At 38.6% G+C, this 23,155-nt stretch overlaps 1 long non-coding RNA gene across 1 annotated transcript; it reads right to left on the bottom strand.

The window, feature by feature from the left end:
* Positions 1–11,405: 11,405 nt before the first annotated feature.
* Positions 11,406–22,184, bottom strand: LOC106149054. Its single transcript, XR_001234986.1, has 2 exons — positions 22,142–22,184; positions 11,406–12,818 (listed from the first exon to the last, which is right to left on the bottom strand). It is a non-coding gene; the product is annotated as an uncharacterized LOC106149054 (long non-coding RNA).
* Positions 22,185–23,155: the final 971 nt, after the last annotated feature.

The following is a 23,155-nucleotide window of genomic DNA, read 5'->3' as shown; positions in this document are numbered from 1 at the left end:
CTTTACGTTAGAACTTGTTACGGTTTGTGTCTGGATGTTCCCCCAAAGCCTCATGCAGTCATGGGGGAGGTGCTTTTTGGAGGCAGCTGAATTTAGAGTTTGTGATTGATTCATTGTCTAGTGCTGAGATTATGGGTATGAGTGCTACTCTCACCCTAGGGGGGTAATTTACATACAATACAAGAGATGGAAAGAGTCTTCTCTCTCACTCCTCCCTTTTTGTTCTTGTTGCTTTTGCTGTCTTCCACCGCCATGAACTGTTGCCCTGCTGCCATGTGCCACCCTGCCTTGGAGCCAGATGATTATAGATTGAAACCTCCATAAACTGCAAGCTAAACAAATCTTTCCATATTTAATTTTGGGCATCTAGGATTTTGTCTCAGCAATGAAAGAAAAGTAACTAAGATAGGACTTTAAAACCTAGTTACCTTTTATTCTAAATGAGATGGTCTCCTCCACTGTTTTCAAGGCATCTGACATTATCACTATTAACTTCTTCATTGCCCATGAGCCATATTTGTTTGATTTTATGTCCCTTCCCCCAGACATTCACTGATTCTGATGACATCCTAAATATTTTAGAATCTTTCTAATTTTGTGTTCACTCACTACTTAATTTCTTACTCAGATTTGACCACATCACCTTTTTCATACCTGAACTTCCTTCTGAGCCTCTCTGAATTTACATTTCTCTTAGGAGATCATCCAAATGATCTGTTTCTAAAACCCAAGTCATAATCTAGTTTTGCTTTAGACTTATCTTTTATAACTCTCCAGATTGCGATGGAAACTTGAGTGGTCCATACTCAATTTCATTTGCTATTCTCTCTACTAGTAGTGCTTATCCTGTTTCTTTCTTTAACTAACCACTCCAACTCCTTCAAGTTTTGGAGATCAGTTATTCAATGAGGGCAAATTTTAACTTATGATAAATGAATATGTTCCAGAGATCTGATGTACAATATAGCATCTAGAGGTACAGACAAGAGATGGGCAGTGGAGGGTGGGAGGTACAAAGAAACTTTGGTAGGTGCTGGATATATCTATTATCTTGATTTTGATAGTAGTATCCCAGATGCTTGCATATGTCCAAACTCATCATAGTACACACATTGAATATGTGCATCTATTCACATGTCAATTATACTTGACTAAAACTATTTAAAACAAAAAGAGTCACAGTAATATCTTAGGGGAAGATTTCTTGATCCCTGGGAAATGTGTTTAATATCCCACTGTGTTTTCCCACAATATGCTACTTTCTCCATTAGAGTACTTCCAGGATGACCTATTCTCCCAATAAGCAGTAGCACCTTGGAGCAGAAAGGCCATGACTGTCCTGTTCACTCTTATACAGTACTCCCAGTGCTGACCATGGCATCTGGCTCACACTAGGTACCTCATAAATATTGTTCAGTAAATAATTTTAACTGGAATCTATGATTGAATCTCCTTTTCAACATCCCAGCAAATGTCACTTCAGGTAGTGTTGTGTGGTAATAACTTGCCCAACTGTCTGAACTTCAGACAAACAATGAAAAAATAATAGTCTATGTCACATGCCATATTTGAGACATACATAAGCTACAACTTAACAGTTGTTTATCTTAAATTCTGTATTAATTAGATGTCTTATATTTTTATTTGCTAAATATAACTGTACTACTAACTTTGGTTTTTGTTTGACTTTTGTCAGGGAATTATGGATCCTTTTAGCTCTTAAATAAAAACGGCATCTCCTACTGTCTTGAGAGATACTTATATTTTGGGGCAGGTCTGTTAGATAATATATCTTGAAGTGAGTCTAAGTTGTCTTCTGTGAAGTTTCAAATGATTACAATTTCAACAGACAGTTTGCTTGTTAACAGCCATGTTCTATTTATACTGGTATCATCAGGATCTAAGGCAATAGCTGTGATATGAAAGATTCTGCTGAATAAAAATGGATACTATTAGTATGTCCAAAGCAACACTGTGCAAAAAACATCTCCTTTCATATCCAAGATGAATTTTTCAAATGTATAACTAGAGATCTGCATCAGTCTGCTCCTCCACAATTTGGGTATCCATGATTCCTCATATCATGCTCTATTTCAGAAACAGAAAAGGTACCTATAAATGTTAGTCTATTAAGAATTTCTCCATGTCAATTAAACAATAATATGCTGATATGGAAGTTTAATGCTAGGTATAAGTGTCACACAGATATGAAAGTGTAATGTCCAGTAATGGACATAGACATTACTAGTGGTTGACAAAAATAAAATTGACAATCAAAATGATAATTTTATCTTACAAAAATGGATATCATCTTTTTTGTTTTAAAGAGAATAATAATAAAGATACAGAATTTGAAAACAAGATAATAGGAAATTAACAATGGTTATTATATTGCATATTGTTTTTTTCAAAGTTTTTGCTCAGATTACCAGATATGGCATGTAAGACTGGTCAAACAATATAAACACTAACTGTTCCTTTCAGTGAACTATTAGAAATTAGTAGTACAATTATCTTAGCTAATATAATAAGGTATTGTCTTGGTTACTTTTCTCTCGTTGCTGGGACAAAATACTTTACGCCCAAAATTAAGGAAGGAAAGGTTTATTTCGCTTACAGTTTGTGAAGGTTTCAGTCCATACTTGGTAGGTTACAAGGCAGAGTGGCACATGGAAGAGGGCTACAGCTCATGGCGGCAGAACACAGCAAAAGCAATAAACACAAAAAGGAGGAATGGCGGCAAGCAGCCTCTTCCTCTCCCTTACATATGCAAACTATCCACCCCAGGGCAGGTGTAGCTCTCACACCCATAATCATTCAAACTCTAAAAGCCTGCCCCATGACCGCATGAGGCTTTGGGGGAACACTCAGATACAAACCATAACAGGTATAGATCTTTTTTTTTTTTTTTTTCCTTTCCCCATCCCAGTTATTCTTTCCATTTTCAATAGGTTTTTTCCCCTTTCACACTGTCTATTGTACCTTTTGGATATTATTTACTCTTTCAATTTCTTACACTAAGGAGACAATATGATGTTTATACATATGAGTCAGATTTATTTCACTTATGAGTGTGGTTTCTAGTTGGATCCACTTACCTATAAAAGCCTTGAGCTTATCTTTCTTTATAGGTAAGTAGCACTCCACTGTATAAATAAAAATATCACATCTTTTTTATCCATTCCTCAGTTGATGGACATTTGGGTTGTTTCCAAGATTTAGCTATTACAAATTGTGCTGCTATAAATGCAGTTGCACATATATCACTGTGGTATAATGTTTTCCATTCTTCTGGGAAAATACCCAGAAGAGGAACAGCTGAGTTGAATGGGGCCTCTAATACTACTTTTTTGAGGGATCTCTATACTGATTTCCATGATAGTTGTACCAGTCTACACTCCCACCAACAGTGGAATAGGCTCCTTTTTCCCCACGGCCCTGACAGCATTTGTTATTGGTTGATTTTTTTTTGATAACCATTTTTTTCTGGGGTGAGATGGAATCTAAGTGTTGTTTTAATTTGCATCTCTCAAATGACCAATGAGGTTGAACATTTTTTCATATATTTATTTGCCATTTGTATTTCTTCATCTGAGAAGTGTATATTCATCTCAGATGCTCAGGATATTACGTTAACAGTTCAAAGAAATAGATAGTTTACAAATTGATTGCCTAGGTATTTTAAAATGCATCCTGTGTACACACACCTGAACATGCCCATAATTTGAGAGACTTCCATTTTGGAGCACAATACTCTAATTTTTCTGTTATATAAGGAAAGAAACTTTAGCAGCTGTCTTATTTTATTACTTGCCAATTCTCATGTACCCAAAATGAATTTCCTAGATATATTTAGCCTCAACATTTAACAAGTTGCAGGAAGAAGTTATCAATATAATTTTTTAATGAAAAACATTTTTCACTTTCTCCTGAAATTAGCAAGAGGGATGATTCTATCTTCCCTTTGTTTCTATGCAAAAAAAAAAAAATGTATAGATAAAGAAATCAAGGTGAAGAAGGACAGACCAATGATTCAGTGCATGAATTAGAGAAAAATGGTGCTAAAAATGGTAAGACACATATCCAGATACTAGATGTATTTTAATTAGGTTATAAAACATGTGGCATATTTGTCAGTGTATCTTCAAAAATTCTATTGCATGCAAGATACATAGTTATGGCTGCACACTTTCATTCAGCTTGGAACTGCTGTTTCATCATTTATGGCAATCATAGAAAATATAAGATTTGTACTAACCTTGAGTGAGGAGACACTTTACTGTCTTATTTATGATCCTCACTGGTTTCTACGATGGTATCTTGACTCCACAATCTATATTGAAATCTGACACAATATTTAGTCTTGTCATTTTTGTGGTCCAAGCCAGATGAATAGAGCCTTCTTCTACTATAAAATTTGCACATGATCACTATAAAGCCATTATATGGATTTCTGCAGAAATATGAAGTGTAATTAAATGGCTTGGAAATAAAGGGCATTGATCTCAGAAAGGCCTGAGAAGCCTGTCATTAACATATATACTGGGAGAAGGAAAGCACTCCAGAAACCTGGTTGTGTTTTATACTTACTTAATAAAGGACTTTACCATTAAAAATAACAGTTTCAGGATAGAAAATTCTGTTTTAGAGAAAATAAGTTACACACATGTGTGTACACAGGCAGATGTGATACAGTGCCATGCTGGTATCCAGCCATAACATAGCTCCAGGAGTCACACTGGGATTTCTTAGGACATGAACTTGCCTTTTCCTGACAAACACTGCCATAGCCACTGGGCATCCAGATATTGGGTGTGCCTGAGATCTAGCTGCAGATTGTCTAGTGTTTATCCTCCCCAGAGAAGTAAGCAGGGGTCCCCTTGTCCTGAGGTCCCATTACCCACTCTCACATTGCCTCTCCTCTAAAATAGAACATTTGAAGGGAATCCCTGAAGTAGTTTATAATCAGTTGCCAGAGGAAATGCTTCTATTTTAAAAAGAATAGGCAGCTCCAAGGGGAAGATTCCACTGGCTCTGTGATACTCCTGATAAGCTGCTGTTCAGAAGGCAAATCTTCTGCTCCTGCCACCTCCACATTATCTGGGAGCTGGCTTGTCTATTCCAGAGGCACATCTCTCCAGGAGATGGGAACCCCATTTGGAAAGAAAGTGATGAGAGGCTTGTGCCAGAAATCTCAAAAGAGAGGAGACTTCCAGAGTCTGGTGAAATAGAGGAAACAGAAGCCCCTGGGGCCATGTATCATGACCAGAGGTGAAAATTAGTTGTCTGAAATCTCCCTTACCTCTCTGCTGCAGTGTCAGAATCCAGGTAGCCTCTGAGACTTATGGTTTTCTGTATTTGAATTATAGCATATGTTCAAGCTGTCTCCCTAAAGTCATGACTGAGCTGCTAAAAATAATATGACTCCTGAGATAAATAATGAGTAATACTCTCAGCAGTGCTATGAGAAGGAGGAGAATGTTTGCAGCTGAGATTTTAAAGAGGAGGATCAGTGAGGAAAGGAGATCAAAATGACTGCAGAAGCTGATAGAAGAAAATCCTTCTTCAGTCCAATTTTCTCTCCTTTTGTCTGTCAAAATGAGCCAGTGTATGTAACAAAAATATTGAACAGATTCTCAAAGAGTTGACCTTGGATAGTTTAAAATTTAAGGATGAGCAATTTGAAATGATTTTTAAAATTAAAAAAAAATAGCATCCAAAGGGATTGGTCAAACAGTTTGATGACGTCAGTGTCATGAGACAGGTTTGCCCTGGGAATTTACTTCACACTTTCTAAGAAGCAGGAACAGCTTCGGTTCTTCTTAGCACACAGCCATGAAACAAAACCCCCAGTTTTTCATAACACGGAGATAGCTGAAAAACTGTACTATCTCCCTTATGTCCCTTGTGGGTAATTTTATTTTTTGGTGCTGGGGAGTAAACTCAGGACTTTGTGCGTGGCTGGCAAACCCTCTATCACTTCATATCCATGAGTAATTGTAAAGTAAGCCCTAAATAAGGAGCACCATGTGTCATTAATCAGACATAACCTAAATCAGTGAAACAGATGAGACTGCTTTGGTGAATGGTAGATGTTAGATAACAGATAACTCTTAGGTCTCTATTCCTGAAGTTTTCCAAGAGAACTAATTTAGATAATACTTATTCAGATAATTTTTGGATTAATGCAACTCATGTGATTCTTCCTGAGTCATCTTCATAACATTAATTAATATTAATGGTTAAAAAAACTGTGGAAAAGAACAGCCAGCTCAACCCAGTGATCAACGTCGACTTTGAGAGCCATTAATTGAGGGTTTTGAACATGAGAAAAATAAGCTCACCCCAAATTCTATAAATTAATTGCAGTCTGTTCTTTGAAAGTTTTTAAACAAAAATATTGTCTGAGTATTGTAGCAGCTGTTCCAGAATATCCTTCAGGAATTTGTTATTTATTTGTATATTGTATTAAAGTCTAAACTTGATGCCATTACAGGAAATCACTTCTGTCCTCTACTTCAAAGGATACTCCAAGGATCTCTTCTCTGGCATGATTTATTGTGTATAGGCAGGGAGACACTTATATTTCTCCAGACATGACTATTTGATTTTTAATCAATGATCTACCAGTGAGGATGAGCAGATGCTCTTCTCTTAAAGCATCAAGATGGTCAGAGACCAATGAATTATTGACAGAATTCGCCAGCTTCATCCAAAAGGAGTTGTGTGAATTGCCTCTTTGAACAGTCCAATTGTAGGTACGAACGGTTTCAGAAAGCACTAAATTAGGAGTGAAGTTGGGAGAAAAGTAACCATTGTCAACACAGACCCAGATGACTCTCATGGATTCTGCTAAGTAGAAAGGACTAATTCTTGCCTTGTCTATGGCATTTGTTCCAAACAAATACATTAAATTCTGTTGAATTTGAATATTTAAAAATCACCTAGCTTTGCCCAGAAGTATGGCTCATGAGATAAGCATTGTTTTATTTTACCTAATCTCTACACCACACTAAAGTTTGTAGTTTAGCTCCAAACACAATTGTATCTGCTATAGGAGGCAAGGATGAAATCAAAAGGCTAAAAGTTTATCACACTGTATGCTGATGCTCTGGCAAGTCTGTGGAGTTCCCATGGAGGGAATATGGCCCTGAGATACATCTTTGGATTCATAGGGCACAGGGTCTGCAGGGAAAGTAATGGATTGTTTTTTGCCCAGGCTATAAATCATCATAGAGTCAGAATCTATGGCATATTATGTGAGTAAAAAAGTGAGATGCATAAAACATGTATTCTAGTCATTAGAGTCATTTCTCAAGTACCACGTTAGAGAGATATGGGAAATCTCATACACAATACTCATGGTGAGGCATGTAATCATTACCCTCCTATAGGAACGAGAAGGTAACAGATACAGTCTGTGCATCCCTTCCCAGAGCTGAACTACCATCTGCTGTGAAGGAAGAAAAAAGAATGCTGGCAAATCTTTTGTTGAGAAATCATGCTTGTTGATATTTCATATTTCTATAAATATGAGGGAAAGGCTAGTTGCCTTGCATCACAAATAAGAAATTATAAAAAGAAAAAAGAAATTATAATTGGATGCTACCATGGACACCCAGATTCCATGCAAGAAAGTGTAAAGAGATGTGATTAGAACACTTGCCTCCCGGGATTGCATGTCTGCCATTCTGTGGTGTGACTACATGCTCAGGTAAAATGACTCTACCTTTTCCAAAGCAGCTCCACCCCTCTTGAGGTGCAGAAGCATGGGAGTACTGAATTTGACCAGAAGCAGAGGGCTGGAAACACTACAAGGGCTGGCTTTCAACTGTATTTCAGAGAGAATAATGGGAGGGTGTAAGCTTTTGGTTTCTCTATTAATACTCAACAATATCTATTTCATTAACATCCAAAAGAATCCAAGGATGGTCTTCCCCAGGGATAGCATGTACACAGTTAAGAATCTTCTAAGGTCAGAAGTGTACAAAAGTGAATATAGTAGTCTTCCAAGATCAGAGTCAATAAGACACCCAAGAGCAAGGCCAGCAGATGTGTAAGATTTGTTAATCTAGTAAAATCACTAACAACACAAAGCAGAATTTGATCATTATAACACAAAGAAAGAATAAAAAGAAACATGGCATACTATCAGAGTAAAAAAGAAAGTTTTCTTCTAAACCATTTGATTATTAATCAATAATCACTGAGTTTTGAAATCAAACTTTTTCCAATACCTATATATTCTGCAGATAGGTACAAAAATCAGAAATGTAGTTCTTAAGGGAAAATAAACCAAAATAAAATATAAGGATTCTTGTCTGTCTATACCATACTAAATAACAATATGGCTACTTGTCTGTACCTTACTTCTTTCATCTGTAAGTTCTACAAAAGATGGAACATAGATGAAAAGGGTTGTTTCCTTCCTACTTAGTGGAGAATCTTAGAAGCCTTACTAAACTGATCTCAGTGGGGTGTTTGGAAATCTACAGCAGAATAAAGAATAAAAGCACATTATGCCATTTATCTCCTTGTCAGCAGTGTGCTACAGGAACACTAACATTAAAAAATATTATACCACTATGTGTATCAGAGATAGGAAAAGAGAACCCTCATGTGCCCTATTTTATATGAACAAGTTTCAATTCTACGATCTTTGAAAGTGTGAACATTAATCATTATAGGTCAAATGGAATGAATTAAGAAATGCCTAGCAGATTCATAAGGCACAGTTCTGGGTGTGTCTGTGGACGATTGACATGTAGGCCAGTAAACTAAGAGGGGATGGCACACTTGTGGACGGCACAAACTCCTAGCCTGGATGGAATCAAAAGGAAAAGAAGAAGAAAGTGTGCCCAATTTGGAAGCGCTCCAGTCTTCTTGAGCCAGTCAATCCTTACCCGCTCTCACAATTGCACATCAGACTCTAGGTCTCCAGCTCTTCAGCCTTCCACAGCAGACTTACCCTGGGAACTTCCTGGGGACTCTGAGGGCTTCCACTTTCAGTGGTGCCGCATCCTCGATCCCTCTCGTCCTGCAGCTTCCACCATGTTGTCTGAACAGCCCCTGACCCTCTGGCTCTCCAGTGTGTAGAAAGCCACTGTGAACTCTTCTGCCTCTGATCCTGTAAGACAACCTTAACTATGCAAGTATTTTCTACTGATCTTGTTCCTCTAAATAACCCTAACTAATATGGAAAGTTTAAAATATCCTTACAGAATGCATTTTAGTATTATTACCTTAATTTAAGCATAGAATGATTTTTTCAGCATAGATGATATTATGAGAAGACACTTCAGCATAAGGAGATACTGGGCATTAAAGTTGGGATTTATAACTACTTATACTTTGGAATAAGCCTGGCATCTCATGTGTTTGAGGCTTGGTCTCCATCTGGTGGCCCTAGTGGAAGGTGGAGGAATCTTTAGAAGTTGTGTCATAGTTGAAGTGCCTTTGAAGGGTAGGTGATGTGTCTGGACAGTACTTCTCTCTCTCTTTTTCCTGGCTGCCATGAGGTGAGTAGTTTTGCTGCTTTACACTCTTCCATTGTGATGATTTGCTTAACCATGGCTCCAAAGTGAGTGACAAGCAATCATGGACTGACACCTCTGAAACCATGAGCCCGAATGAGTCTTTCCTCCTTTACACTGTTGTGCTCAGCCATTTTGTCTCAGCAACAGAAAGCTGCCTAACAGTTTGGGTTTGGTTCTGGAGATTCAGTGGGTCATACAGAGCCCTGTGGCTTTTGGCAATGGCTTTAGATTTGCTTTAAATTTAGTGGAAGAAGCAAGTAAACCCATCAAGGGATTTAGGGAAGAGTAGATGAAGAAGGTAATATTTGAACCACACAGACAGAATTTGCTGTGTATAGGCTAGTGCAAAAAGTATAACCACACAGTGGAAGTAGTTGTAAAATTTCAGAGCTATCAAATAATTCAGAATGAACAGCACAACTTTTGTCATGCCAGACTTTAGGATTTGTGTGTTTCAGGCAGTAATGTCAGGCAGTAATAGTTAACTAAGAGTCAGCTGTTCTTAGGGCATGGATCCTCTATCATTTAGGACCCCAAATTATTTTTTCTTTTTCACCATAGTTTCTCAGCAACATGTATATTTATTTCCCTTATATTGTTTACCTAATTTTGTAGCTCATTTGCATGCTTAATTATGAGGCAATTAATTTGACATAGCCATAAACTACTGAATGCCAATTATTTATAATGCCATCCGGGGATTTATACCTATATATTTATAGCGAACTCTCTTCAGTTTAATATTCTGCAATATATTACAAACTAGTCACAACAATGTGCTGTACTTGAAAGTTTACACCCAATTTAGACAGAAGAGAAAGTTAATGAAATCACAGAGAAATGCATATTCCTTGCTTCTAAGCTATAAATGACACACTTTTCTAGAGTTTCCTGGCTGATAAATGCAGACCCTTCATCAGGAAGTACTGTATGTCAACACACATGTGAACTACCAAATCACAGAATTCCAGGGTTGACAATAAATCAATAAATATCTATTGAGTGCACAGTATTTGCCAGTCATTGCTCTAGGAGAGGGAGTTAGAACATTGAGTGAAACAAAGCCCTACCTCTCCAGGGTTTAGAGAGAAGACTGCCAGCATGTACAACACACATACGTATGCACATCCATAAAATGAGTACAGCGAGTAGACTGTGAGGAAGGTATAGATGTTACTTTATAATCAAGATCTGGGAACTCTTGCTTAGTGAAGCAACATTTTGGGGAAAGCCTGAAGTTTGGAAACGTAAGAAATAACAAGAGTTGGGGTTGTGTGCTGTGGAGTGTTGGAAGTGTTTGGGAAGACCAAGGAGGTTCATGTGCCTGGAATAAATTCAGGTAGAAGAGGGGACAGGGGCATGGTCCAGGTCAGACAAAGCCTTGTGGGCTTTAGCGAAGACTTTGGGTGTTCTGTGCAAGGACTTCAGAGGATTATAAACAAGGAAAGGCATGATATGTTTTGCATTTGAAAATGATCATTCTGGCCCATATGGGGAGAGGAGATTCTGGGTAACAAGGGCGGAGGCAGGAGGCTATTGCAACAGTTTTGGGAGATTAAGGTGGCTTTGTCCAGTGTGATAGTAATCGTGATGTGTAGGAGGGGAAAGACAGCTTGATTGCGAATCTATTTTAAAGTTGCTAGAAATTGAGAGTAGGATTTTGGTGAATTTTATTCTCTTCCATACACCCACACTGTATATCTAATAAATACTTTTAACAATTTGAGTGTCGTGAATGGACGGAGAATTAGATTTCAGGAGTGAGAGAAACGTGGAGTCAAAGATGGCTCTACCACTATGCATGGCCACCTGCTCTGTGCCATTCAGAGAGAAGGAAGAGTTTGCCATTTATTGAACACTTACACTGTGTCAAGCATTGTGCAGGTACTTTATTTAGAGAAGTTCAGATAAACTGCAGCCACTTCCTTCGCACCTCCCTCCCCATAGCCCAAGGCTCCTCTTCCCAGTGCAGGGAAGCCAGAGGATCCCAGGCAATGAGGAGAAAGCTCTGAGGAACTCAACTCAGAGCATGCTGTCCCTCTTGTACCACAAACCTCTACCTCCTCCCTGCCCCAAGTCACAAAGAAACTGAAGCTCCCTCCCCTCTTCCCTTCCCCCCAGTTCGCACTTCTGTTCACACTAGTGTTTCTGCCCATAGTCTTCCTTTATCTTGAGCTTTTCCAATTTTACCCCTGCAATACTTGTCACATTGAGTTGGCAGCTGCTGAGTATTTTTGCAAGGGGTGTTGGGGAACATTGAGGTATGAGGTGAGTCACAGTGAGGAAGGATTGTCCTCAGCCAACACGAGCTATGCTATAACTGCCAATAGTCACAAGCAGGAGGACAATGACAGCAAGAAAAACTTTTGGCACTGTGGCTCAAGAAAACTTGAATCAGGGGATAAGGTTTTGATGAGAACAATAAGGAAGGGAGTAGAATTTCAGACCAAGGGCCAGGAGGATAAGGGAGAGAGGATGGCGTGAGCCTGCAGCATTGTAAGAACACAGGCTAAGAGAGAAGCGGGCAGGTGCGTGCGGATGGGTGAAGCACACTGAGGGCCGAGATGTTCATGTTGGAGAAAATGATCCTCAGCAAACACGCTGGTTTCCAAATGAGGAATTTAAAATGCGCGTTACTCAGTAACAGTCCTCAGTGTCACAAGTCAGAGCTAAATGAGCAAAGCCTGTCTAGCATACTTTGTACAGCTTGTAGTCACTTAATTGGGCAGATTTTTAAATCACACAAGGACAGAAAATCACACGTATGCTGAGGAATCGCTACTCTTTAAAAACTTCTCCCCTAAGCTGAAAAATAATTGAGATATTTAAATACTCAGATAGCACAAATCAAAAGGCAAAGCTAGTTAGCCCTAAGTATCCACAGTTCCAAACTCTGACCAATGAGCTGAACATCAAGCTTCCAAGCAGATTACATTTTGAAAAGATCTGTTGCTTATCATTTCTGTGCAGGGTGTCCTTCTTTAATCCTATTCTTATTCATTGCTTTTTTTTTTTTTCTGCTTTAGAGGCATGCAATTTGAGCTGAGTTTTAAAGCCTTAATGAGTCTCTGCGGCGGGGCCTCTCCTTTTCCTTTGATGGAATGCACCAGAACCCAACTGTCGATGCTGCAGGCTCTTGTGACCCATCCGAGGACTCGTGCCTGCATGTGGAGGGTGTCCTGCAGTTTTTCATCGCTCTTCCACCTCGCAGCTCGATGTCATCTTTCTCCTTCCTTCTGATCCATTTGCCATACTCTACATTTTAGTTCATCTTTTTTCACCCTGTGGAGATTCAGAAATAAAAGTCAATACTCTCTTTGTCCTACTGCTATCATTTCCTCCTTAGCATTTTTGTATTTCTGCTTCTGCTCCCGGTTCTCGTGGTGCCACAGCTCGTTCCAAAGCATGGTGAGCCTTTCAATCAGAGCCCTGAGTTTAATCATTGCCAACAAAATTTTATGCTACTCTGTTTCGTGTGTGAGTGTGTGTGTGTGTGTGTGTGTGTGTGTGTGTGTGTGTGTGTGTTACTGAGGACTGATCTGAGGGCCTAACACTTAGCTCCAGCTCTAGCCCTCTTTCATTTTTTTATTTTGAGACCAGATACAGCTAAATTGCTCAGGCTGGGCTTAAACTTGCCATCCTCCTGCCTCAGCATCCACGAGTGCTGGGATTATAGGTGTGTACCACCACAGCTGCCTAAAGTCATCCCTTTTATCAACTGGACAGAGAACAGAAACAAGATATTCTATCCACCATAACTTCAGCAGTGCCTGTCCCATAGGAAATACGCGATAAACCCTTGCAGGGGAAGAGTGTGGTTCCGGAGTGCGGAACTTGGATTCACTAGGCTCTGTTTCATTCATTCATCTTGTGACGTGGACACAGCCTGGCACCTTCTCCAACCCTTTCCTGATACATCAAATAGAATAAAACTGTTGTCTTCAAATTATTGTGTTACAATGATCCCATATAAAATGCTTCAAATAATGTAGCGTATACCTGCGCATATATTGTACTGTGCTGAAACTAATGTTTGCTGCCACAAATAATTGGGAGGCCCTCTACTTCAGCCAATGAGTTTTTACATAGGGCGTTTCTGCCCAGAGGAGCCCTTTGGCCACATCCGGAACTGCGTTTGGCTGTCATGTCTGAGTGTGGACAGGGGAGGGTTGGCTACTGGCAGGTAGTGGATAAGGGCCAGGGATGCTGCTATATCACACGATCAAGGCCCACACCACAAAGGAGTGTCAACGCTACTGAGCTTGAACAACTGTAGTTCAAATTTAAAATGTGTGATAGGGAAGATACTTTCATTGACATATTTGCCACTAAATTATCTGATTTTTAGCTTTTTGGTATATAGATTGGGGACACTGTATTAATTTTGTCATTGCTTTTGGAATAGGTCCCTGTTTTTGCTGGTGACACTTACTCCTTTCTTAGTATTTAGAAACAGTAGACTTCATTCGGTAGAAACTTCTGGTTTCTTCTCCTAGGCATACTGAGAGCTTATACCTCCCCATCTTGCATGCATGGAGCAGGCTTTATGTTGCTAACAAGTATCTTGGGAATAGAAGCACAAAAAAATTCAAAGTGGTGACACCACAGCATGAAAGCAGCCTGGAATTGAGAGCATCCCATGGCATACAGCTACCTAGGGCTTTACAAGACCAAAAGTAAGGGTTTCCGGGTTGAAGCACTGTGATTTGAGGGTTGGTTGATGATGACATTCCACACAGACTCTCAATATGCTTCCATTTGACAGGGAGAACCATATTGTTTGTATTAAGGACTTTCAACTGAAGCTGACAATTCCTGGGACAGAACAGATGTTTAAAAAGATTTTTTATTTAAAAAATTTTCTTTATCCAAAGAAAGTGCTCAATCAGGAAGAGGAACCAGGGAGGGGAGAGGGGGAAATGAAGGTAGGGGAAAAGAAAGAAAAAGAGAAAAGAGGGAGAAATGGAAATAAAGCTTTTGTAAATGAGGAGGAAAGAGGGATTGATAAGGGAGGATAGGGAATGAGGTTAAAAAAGAGGAACTGAGATAAGCAATGTACAGGTATGATGAAATATCGGTATGAATCAATCCCTATGATGAAAGTGCTCATTGTGTATATTTAAAATGTACCAATGAACTTAATTAATTTTTTAAAAAGTTTTAAATGCCTGATTGGAGGAAAAAGAAAAAAGGAAATATCTGGTTTTTCTGAGTATTTCTGCCCAAATATGACAAGCACGCTGGGTTTGTCTTCATGGTTTTAGTTTCAAAGCTTTAGAGTCAGGAAAATTTTGACTAAGGCATTTCTGACACTTCATACATCAACCACTAGCACACTCGAACTGTGTGTGGCAAATCGTGAAACTGTGTGTGGCAAGTCGCTTTCCTTTCTGGTGACCCACAATGCAATAAAAATCCACAGTAGACACTAGGGATCTTCGGCTGCTAGGAAACTTCTAGGTAAATTAGAAATGTGTGGCAGAACATTCTCTGACACAGCTGAACTGGCTTCAGTGTGCAAAGTTTGCCCTCCTGAGGCTGAATGGTTCCAATCCATAAATTATTATGCCTGGATAATAAACACTAGTCTCCTTGTCACTTTAACTTCGAATTGATGATGCCAGGGTTCTGCGGTACTGCAGAGAAGAAAAAGAGAGGGATCACGGAACCAGATGTTTGGTTGTGTGTCTGGGACCTGCTGCCTGCTATCTATGTCATCATGGGCCCCTTTTCTCTCATTCATAAAATACAGATATTAAATTATCCGTGTTAAAAGGCTGTTTAATTCATAGTGTTAACACATGTGTTGGGCATAAAATAATACTTGGTTCACAGCAAGTGTTCAAATAACTGAACTAGTATCTACAATAACTGCCTCAGAGTGCTATACACATCAATGGGACAAACAGTTGCTATTCTTAAAGGGGCTGTAAATACTTTGCCAACTAATTGTTCAAAATATATTTGAAACAGATAAAGTTGGTAGTTTAGAAGCATGACTATAATCCACATTCAAACATGTTTTCCAAGTCATATGGTTCTCTATAAAAATCTCTATGAAACAATGAATATTTTCCCACAAAGACATGGCTATCTAAGAAGTCCAAAGAGGCTTGTCTTCTCAGATTATGTTCTTGAATGATTCAGGGAGCAAAGAGACATTTGTGAAATACTCTTTATCTGATATTTTTATTTCTTTTTCAGATTTCTAGGCAATTGAATGAAAATTGTGATGATTAATAGAGACTTGAATACCATATTGCATATAAAAGGAGACAAATTGTTTAAAAATGATTTTTGGTGGATCCAAAAAGGTCACTCAATTAAATATAGGAATAACTTGTGAAATTGATTATTGTACATTCTCTGGGAATTATTCAACTAACTGTGCAAAAATAGTTTAAAAAAGATTCCTATTCTCTACACACAGGACTTCCACAAACAACATGGAATATAAAATGCAATCTCCTAAACTAAGAAGTGATTATAATTGCACTTGGCTCTATGATACAGTGCCATGATATTAGATTATCTTGCACATTATAGAAGCAGAAGGTAATAAACAGAATTGTTTGAACTGGCTAAAATTTTATTTACATTTTGCCAATCTGTTTTACAATTACTGCTGTAAAGTATGTGAAATGAGCAAGGAATTAAAGTTAAAAATGTTTAAATAAGCCTACAGGACCTAGTACAAAATATGATTGTCTGAAACATTTAAAATATTTAATACACTTATAATTCCCTAAAATTGTGTTAATAATAGGAACACATTTATGCGTTTGTTCTTAATCACATTACATTACTACAGACACTTAAGAAACGTGAGAGATTATTAATTTAACCAGAAGTTGTTACAGAAAACATAGGTGTACAGCAATAAACTTGGCAGGGGATACAATACTAAGTATTCATAGCTTTTTAAATAAAAATTAATTTTTACTTATTTTCTACATTTGTATAAATTTGTATAATTGTATAAATTTGTATAATTTATACAATTATCTATGTATCACTTTATGCAAAAAGCAAAGCTTACATTTTAAATGCAGTTTAATTCAAGAGAATGGAAATTGGAGGAACTTCGATCTCTTGGGATCAGACAAGCAGTAGAAGAATCAGAAGTTGACCTCAGACTACTCCTCTAAATCCTCTCCCCTTTGTTTTTCAAAGATAAGAAAAATGGTTAATGGATAAAGCCAAGATGTTAATCGAGACCTTAGAAGAATCTAATGTTCATCTAATATTCACTCATCAGACATTGAGTACCTGCTGCAAAGATAGTGAGGGTTTATGTTATTATAGTGGAGAAGGTGGGGGCCTTGCCCTGCCTTCCCAGTGTGGAGTGCGACCCGGACTGCTAAGTGCGCACGGCAGTGCAGTGCCATAGCAACTAGCATAGCGCAGGATGGCACAGAAGAGGACAAAGTAGACTTGCAGCTAAGCCCAGGGGAGTGAAAAGATTAGGTGATTTTTAAGGTGAGAGATGAATACTACTAGAGGTAAGACAAAGAAGGATAGAAAGAAGGGACAGTTCCATGCAGATGCCCTGAGGTAAAAGAGGAAAATAATTTATTTTAATACTGATTGATAAGAACGGGGATGGAATCTTTGAGAAATAGTTAAGTGTCACCATACAAAATTTTTTTTTTTTTTGAGACAACACCTCTTACGCAGTTCAGGCTGGTCCTGAACTCACTATGTAGCCCAGGCTGGCCTCGAAATTTCCATGATCCTCCTGCCTCAACCTCTGGCGTGCTGGGATCACAGGTGTTTGCCACCACACCTGGCTCTACCTTACAAAGTTTAAAACTCAAACCGAGTTTCACGTGGAACCACTGGTGAATTTTCTTTCAGCTTTATTAAAGTTTAACTGTTATAAAACTTTTTCATATATTTACTAAATATAATTTGAATAGTTTGTTTATATGCCTATATCCATGATGGTGTCACTCCAATCCAGGTTCTAAATATACCCAACACATCCAAAAACTTGGTGCTTTTTACTGTACGTATGAAATTTTTCTGTTTGGTGTTTGCAAGAACACAATGTGGGAGCAATTCTCTCAGTGTAGCTTGAAGAGTGCACAGCACTGCCTTGCTTTGGTGTAGGTACACTCTTGCTGTGTAGGTGTGTATCTTACCTATAAGTGTATAAGACACAAAACTGTACAACTCCTTGAAGAGAATGTAAGAGGTGAGCTTCTTACACTGTTCTTGGCAGTTATTTCTTGGATTTGACACAAAAATCACAAGCAACAAAATAAAAACTAGACAAACAGGATGACACCAAACTAAAAATCCTCTGCACAGCACAGGGAACGACAAAGTGGAAGGCCAACTATAGAGTGGGATAAAAATATTCACAAGCTCTGATGAAAGGTTAATATCCAAAATATAGAAAAATTTCCTCAAACTCAATGATAAAAGTAGCTCAATTTAGGGGCTGGGGATTTAGCTCAGCAGCACAGAGCCTGCCTGGCAAGCACGAGGTCATGAGTTCGATTCCTGGTACCGGAAAAAGAACAAAACAAAACAAAAAATTAGTTCAATTTAAAAATGAGCAAATCTTGATATAGACATTTCTTCAAGAGAACATACACATGAAATATGTGAATTCCAGCTATATGAAATGTGCTCCATTTGGGAAATGCAGGCAGAAATTATAAGGAGATATCATATCTGTTACAAGAGCTCCTAGCACAATAAAAAACGTAATACCTGTAGATAAGAATGTGAAGAAATTGGAAGATTTACATATGGTTGGTGCGAAGGTAAAATGGTATAATCAGTATGGAAAAATTATAGAAGTTCTTTAAAACATTAAAAATAGGGGACCATATGGTCCATCAACCTCATATCTGTGTTTATATCCAAAACACTGAAATCAGGATTTTCAGGGATCTCTGCACTCTCGTGTTCATTGCAGCGTGATTCCCATCAGTCACAATATAGAGGCAAACCGAATGTTAGTAGAAGAAAAAATAAAGAAAATGTGGTAGATGTCTATAATAATGTTATTCAGCATATAAAATGAAAGAAATCAGACATTTGCAATAAGCCAGCCACAAAAAGATAAATACTGTGTGATTCCTTTTATATGAGGTAGCTAAAATAACTCAAGTTATAGAAGCAGAAAAGAGAATGGTGGTGGACAGCCATCAGTGAGGGGAAATAGGGAACTGTTGCTTAATTAGGAAAGAATTTCAGTTACATGCAATGATTTATGCTGGAGAGCTTCTGTCGTGTAGATTTAAACAGGGCTGAGACAGGCTTCTACCGGAATTTTAAAAAATATTCTGACTTCTGGTCAGATATGGCAAGCCACACACAGGAATTTTTCTCCATTTGATTTTACTGTCCCAGTAACATGATAAAATTTAAAACGTGGAAAATCCAAAAGATAAAATAGATTGAGAGGGAAGATAATAGCAAATGAGAAAGAGCTACATATACTATTTGGAAATTAAATAGCACACAAATATTAGTAACGGACATACAGACAAGACGACAGAAATCTAAGAATCTGCAAAAGAAGACACCTATAAGAAACAAGATAGGGGCTGGGGATTTAGCTCAGCGGCACAGTGTCTGCCTGGCATGGGCGACGTGGTGAGTTGGATTCCCGGTACGGGGAAAAAAGAACAAAAAGAAACAAGATAATTTATAGCACAAACCTGGAAAACTCAGGAACTGGATATACAAGTTCCTTTGAAGTCGAGGTATATTGATTCTAAGCTAGATTGTCAACACTTGAAGGTCAGTTTCAATTATTTACTCAGATCCTGTCTGCAATTCTGAGGGACTGTAGTGGATTGATAACTGGTGGTCAACTTATAACCCCCAGCTGAACTGAGTAACTGTGGTGCTGGGTGTGGGAGGCCCACCTGAGGACTGTTGCCAGCAGCATAAGAGGCAGACCTGGAGAAGAAGAAGCAGGTTGTTGGGAACTGAGAGAGACAGTGGGAAGCTGGCTTTCCTGATGAACTTGGCTGTTTTCATCCTCCGAGGAGCTCGGGACCTCGCTGGCACCGAGAATGGCTTTGGTTCACTTTGGGGAGCTCTGGTCCTCACTTTGAGTATAGCTTCCTGGTTCTGGAGGGGAAGATGGTGCACTGCCGGCCTCCTGGAAAAGCTTGCTGTGTTGGCTTCCCTGATGAGAACTCAGCCATCTTGATCATCGGAGGAGCTTGGGACCTCAGTGTTGTCGAGGATGGCTGTGGCACCTTTTGGGGGAGCTCTGGTTCTTCTGAGCATCACTTCCTGGCTCCAGTGCAGATCCCTCAGCCTGCTAGCACAGATCCTTCTTCCTGCTGGCACAGACTTTGTAGATTCCACCACTGACCTTGGGCCTTTCCAGCAGATCCATGAAACAGGTCTGCATGAGACGTTGTCATGGGCTCTGGGTCTCCAGTTGGATTCGTGGGAGGCATTGTTATGAGCTCTGGGTATTCAGCTCAACTCATGTAGGACATTGTTGTGGGATCCAGGCCCTCAGCTGGATTCCTTGGTCTTAGTGTGTGGACAGATTTCCTACACTGTTTTGTATACTGTTCTTTGGGTGACTTATAAATAATTGCATAAAGTGTGTGTCCTATATTATGTTGTTCTCCTTGCAAAACAAGCCCAAAACCAACACAGGGACACACTGCTGCTCATTCATACCCCCAGAGAACACATGAGGTTTCTTATCAGGAGAATGTGCAGTGGAGAGGACATGGTATGGTATAGCGCATGGATGAGTCTGCATAGGGAACACTGAGAAGCCTGTGTCCAGTAGCCCACAGATGTGGACATGGTGTGGGAAAAACAGTAGCTGGGTCTGCCACCTAGTTATTCTTCATAAACTACCAGCCAATAATCCCTGATCATGTTTACAGGACTTCAGTTAGTGACAGTGTCCTCTCTCAAATCAAAGAAGTATTACCAGAAATTTAAAGATTGTTTCTCATGTATCACACAGAGCTATAATAAAGAAAATAAAACCTCTAAGACATGGAAATTTGGAGACTAGGACCAAAAAAATCTTTAAAAAGAGAACGATTGTTCAGTATAGATTAGAATATATTTTTGTTTAAAAAGCAAAAGTACTATACCAAAAAACAGTAGGCAAAAAATGAAGAAGAGCATTTAGAAATAAAAAACTGATTGCAAGAAAAAGAATCAACAGGAAATCTAGAGAGAACAAAAAATTATAGGTGTGACAGATTGGATCCAGTTTTTAGCTCCTATTTACTCCTATCTCCTACAGAGAAGAAAGTATTCGCCCACTCCAGTGTGGTTGGGCTGGGGCTACCAAGTCCTACCTATGGGTAGACTAGAAAATGTGTCAGTTCCAAGCTAACGTCTTAGGAGACACATGCGTTCCTGTTGGCTTTCCTGAACATCTGGCACTCAAGAAGCCAGTGGTCCAACGAAGCTAAGAAACACATGGAGCAGATGTCCCTGAGTGAGTGGCCAAGTCCAGCTGGCCCAGCCACTCCACCAGGCGCCTCAGCCAATTGCAGACAGGCGGGCAAGAAACAAACGCTTATTGTGTGTAACACTGAATATTAAAGAGATTTTCCATGCAGGATTATGTATCAAAAACCAGCCTATGTCAAAAAATAAAAATAAAGACCCTTTGAAAAGGAGAGGTGTTCTGTGTTTAAGGACTGGAACAGATGGTACTAAAATAATTGGATTTCTGGGTGAAACATGAACCTAGATATAAATGGTAGACCTTTCAAAAAATCAACTCAAAATAAATCATAGCCATAAATAAAGTACAAAAGCTATAAAATTCATTGATGAAAGCGTGAAAGAAAATATAAATTATTTTCGATTCATTTAATGACGAGGTTTTGTTTTAGTTTTTGTTTTTCATTTTGGGGAGTGAACCCAGAGTTCACCGCATGCGTGCTGAGCTTGCAGGCTACTACTGAGTCACCCCCTCAGCCCTAGCGATGAGTTTTAAAATACAACAGGAACAAAATCCATGAAAAATTGATAGATTGGAATTAATTAAAATTAAAATACTCTGTTCTACAAGAGACTGTTAAGGGACTGAAAAGAGCTACAAGCTTGGGAAAAATATTTGCAAAGCACAGATGTGATAAAGGAATTATATCCAAAATGTACAAAGGAACTTAGAACTCAAAAATAAGACACCAAACAAGAAAGAAACAATATTAAGAAACAAAAAGGCAAAAGATTTGAACACTCCATCAAAGAATATAGAGAGCGATGACAAATAACTATACAAGCATTCATTATTGTTTTTCTTTTGGAAAGCATAAATGAAAGGAACAGTGTGGAAAGGGGAAAAACTACAGAAAGGATAGACACATCTGTTGTTGCTAGGAATTCTTGAGAAGCTAAACAAGCAAATGTTAGACCTTTCAAAAAATTAAGGATTTATTAAGGTGATAAAACTGTTGGTTATGATACTATTCTGGTGAATACAGAATTTCATTCTGCATTTGTTGAAAATTAGAACTTACCAGCACAAAGAGTAGAACTTAAGGTTTGTAAATTTAGCAAATACTTTATGATGTGAGGGGAGCCCAGGATGAAATGAAAACTGCCATAAAAGAAAGTAGTTTGCAGGGCATGGTGGTACATACCTGTCATCCCAGTACTCGTGAAGCTGAGGCAGGAGGATTGCAGAGATTTCGAGGACAGCCTGGGCTACATAGTGAGACCCTGTCTCAAAAAATTAAAAACAAAAAGAAAGTAACTGTGGTACAAGTATACGAAATAATCTCTCTGAAGGAATCATGAAAAAGATGCTTCCTTAAAGCACATGAATAAAGACTGTAATACTGAAGGCAAAAGGAACCTTACACACACAAGCACTGTACTATAGGTGATAAAGTTGTTTCACATGGGGTGCAGGTCAACCATGCCAAAATGATTACACACGTGTGCTGGGATTGTACATCCATTAAACAGGTGGTCAATGACGGGACCAAGTTTTTCACTGTGTTACAGTGATACGCTGCAGATAAGCAAAGGGAGAATGCCAAAGGGATTCAAGTGATCATGGGTTAGAGATGGAGGCAACAGTACGAATTCATGCATAATGTAGTAGGTAATGGTGGATAAGCACAGAAATATTTACAGTTATGCAAATACATGTGGGTAGTACACACATGTAGCTGGCAGATCTTTGTTTCTTACACTATTCTAAGTGAAACAAATCATGGTTTTCTGAATGGAAAGAATGACTGAATTAGGGCTTGGACAAGAAACATATGTGAGTTATCTTGGAGTATTACGAAGTAGAGAAGAACTAAAAAAAAACCATGATAGTGGGGGAATTAAAGGCATGTAGGAACCTACTGAAAGAGCTTCTGATCACCAAAACTGGAAAGAAATGAACAACAAAATAAGTACTATTAGACTGTAATTCAAACTACACAATTGAGATAAATAAATGATTGGATATAAAAACTAATTGGGGAGAAGAGATAAATGGAGAAGAATTCAAAGTAATTTATGTAGCGGTTCTCCCTCGGGGAGAAGGGACATTACTGCAATATTTTACATGTTAGCTGTGCATGTTGACTTTATTTCAAAAAGAACAATATGGAAAACAAGTAACCTTACAGAGAAGAAATCTGATTATCATTACTTGG

This window comes from Chinchilla lanigera, unplaced genomic scaffold (assembly GCF_000276665.1).
Source record: "Chinchilla lanigera isolate Chin_1 unplaced genomic scaffold, ChiLan1.0 scaffold00035, whole genome shotgun sequence".
Classification (NCBI taxonomy): Eukaryota; Metazoa; Chordata; class Mammalia; order Rodentia; family Chinchillidae; genus Chinchilla; species Chinchilla lanigera.
The sequence above is the reverse complement of the archived record's forward strand: the minus strand, read 5'-3'. Positions and strand labels throughout refer to the sequence as shown.